Source organism: Fukomys damarensis, unplaced genomic scaffold (genome assembly GCF_012274545.1).
Source record: "Fukomys damarensis isolate Sample0158 unplaced genomic scaffold, DMR_v1.0_HiC HiC_scaffold_14, whole genome shotgun sequence".
NCBI lineage: Eukaryota > Metazoa > Chordata > Mammalia > Rodentia > Bathyergidae > Fukomys > Fukomys damarensis.
In genome coordinates this window covers 9,475,208-9,478,072 of record NW_022900926.1, presented here as the reverse complement: position 1 = coordinate 9,478,072, position 2,865 = coordinate 9,475,208, and the positions used below count along the sequence as shown (strand labels likewise).

At 39.4% G+C, this 2,865-nt stretch overlaps 1 pseudogene; it reads left to right on the top strand.

Moving 5' to 3' along the window:
- Positions 1 to 549: 549 nt before the first annotated feature.
- LOC104863387 lies at positions 550 to 1,568 on the top strand (annotated as a pseudogene).
- Positions 1,569 to 2,865: the final 1,297 nt, after the last annotated feature.

The window sequence follows — 2,865 nt, the reverse complement described above, 5'->3', positions numbered from 1 at the left end:
TAGTCTACAACTACAAAAGTAAACATATCAAATGTTTTCACTTAAAATAGCAAACAAGGAAAAAAAAATGCCCACTCTCAACATTTCTACCCAAAATTTTACAGGAGATTTTAGGATGTGCAGAGAGGCAAGGAAAATCTAAGAATAAAGAACAAAACAAAACAAAAAAGCAAAGCAGTAAAAGCACAAGACCCGGCAGAAAGGGATCATTTCAGGCTCAGCACCACTGTGTGGATGGGGAGCTCCCTGAGAGAGCCCCTCCCACTGCTCAGACCCGGTTTCCAGAGCCTCTCCTCCTGGCTCTGTGTGAATTGCATTGAGTGTGTGTCTTCATTTGACTAAAACAAGGTGTTCTGCAACCACTGTTAGCTGCATTAGGGAAACAGAGCACACAAGCAAGAAGCTTTCAGCCTCAGTGGCAAACTCCTTTTCATGTGAGACTGAGAACTCTTACAATTGTTTATGCCATCCCTTCTCCAAAAAGGAGAAACCAAAAAGCTGCAATCAAAGACCTCTTCATCTTCCTGAGAAAGTCACTAATAAGCCAAAATGTCTGTCAACGTCAAGCACAGCATTTCAGCCCAGTTCTACCGCTACAAGAGGCCCACTCTGATTGCCAAGGTTGAGGATGAAAGAAATGGAACTGTGACAGTTACAGCCAATGCGGTTGACATCACAGAGATGCTTAAGCAGCCTCTCATGTATTTCACCAAATAACACGGTGGTGAGCATGTAGCGCAGACTCAATCTGATGTAAAGAATGGCCGTTATATTGTTCGTGACTAGGTCTCACAAGGGGAATAAGCAACAAGACATGTTGAATGGATTCCTTAAAATATTTGTTCTCCATCCCAAGTGTGAAAATTCTGAAACAGATCTGCACATGAATCTCAAGAAGCAAACAATGGTGGTTCTTGTAAAGCCTGTGGTCTAGGCTCATGCATAATCAAAACCCCACCTGCGAGCAGTGACAGTGGTACAGAAAAGAAAAGAAAACTAGGGAGGGCAAAGACAAGGAAAATGGCTCCACCTCCAGCAGTGAGAGGCCAGTCCCACCCAACAAAATCCATCCTCCCCAAATGCTCTGGGAAAAGCAGAGATTGTTGAAGGGTGGAGGATACAACCGTGGATGGTCAAATGGATGAAATCTGTGCCCATGCCGAAGTCCTGACACTCAGTGGTGATTTGGAAAGAACTAGACAAGAGAGTGTGAATATCCTGTTTGATGTTGTTAGGGGAAAGAAAGAAGAAGGCATTATTGACTCATCTGACAAAGAAATTGTGGTTGAAGCAGAAAGATTAGATGTAAGAGCCACAGCCCTCTTGTTATGACTGAAGTTCTCTTCAATGAGACTAGAGAACAAACCAGGAAATACAGCGGCCACTTCCTCATTCTTTCATACAAGCCTCAGGGGTGGGTGCCTTCTTCACGGTGTGTGCATTGTAGGGAAACGATGCACCCAGCTCAGCTCCTCTTCAGGGTCACACACATCGTGAGGGAGATTTATGGCATAGGCGGGGAGGACATCGTTAGTGGGTTGAACAAATCCTCTGTCTTCCGCTGGTGAAGAAGGTGAAGACCAGAAGATTGAGGTGTTGTAACTGAAGACTGCCAGTGTGCAGAAAGTTGAAACTGTGAAGTCAGATAACAAAGGTGGTGACATTGATATTGATGGTATTTAAAAGGATGGAAGCCACCTAGCTACCAGTGTGATGCTGTGCATTGTCCCCCGTTATCAGCCAGAAGGGCAGCCGATATGCACAAAAGCTGAAATGGCTTAACATCTTGCTCCACTTTATATTAACAGCTATTCCTGAAAGTGGTCTGTAATTCAGCCCGATGAGACATCAAGGGAGTCCATACACAGATGAGTGAGCAGATGTAGTTTGCTTATGTATTGCATGTTTATAAAACTGGATTTGGTTTTGGTCATTCTTCAAAGAAAAAAGAAAAACTGCATTTATTTATAGGTTGCAGTGTTATATACACAATTTCACTACAATAAAATCAAATATACTGCCATTTCTAAATAAAGTATAGCAAGGAATGATATAGAAGTTGAATATTATATATATTTTATACATACATATGCAGAAATTTAAGTAAACTAAGTTCACTACAATAAAATCAAATATACTGCCATTTCTAAATAAAGTATAGCAAGGAATGATGATATAGAAGTTGAATATTATATATATTTTATACATACATATGCAGAAATTTAAGTAAACTATAATACAAGATGGTAGAAAGAATAAGTTAATTAACAAGGCAATAGTAAATGAAGACAAAATCAGTTTTCTTTTTCTATGTTAGCAACAAATAGCTATGAAAATAAAATTTTAATGTATTTATTATATTTTAGAAAACACAAAACTGAGAAAATTTTAAAGTAAGACGTTGGTCCTAATAGCTGAAAATAATAGCAATTTTCAAAGAGAAATTAAGGAAAATAAGCAGTCAGTGTTCACGGGGTGGACATTTTCTGAAGAGCCCTAGAGGAAGTTTTTCACTCCCCTCTCTGGGACTGCTAAAGTTTCAATTCCGTTCTGAGCCACATTCTCTCCATCATCTTTGGTCCACTCCTTTTGGCACTGCTGGAGGCTAAAAATTATTCAGCTAAGGTCTTGGGGTATAGCTTAATAATTCAGCACTTGCCTAGAAAATACAAGACCCTGGGCTCAATCCTCAGTACTGCAGAAAGGAAGACAAATATAAGACAATTGTTTTTTGCAAGTAATTTACACTCTTTACAATGACCAAGATTTCCATTATTCTGGTACATGCACACACACACACACACACACACACACATGCAATTTAGACTTCTATAAAATTATATATGTATATTTAAATGATATATA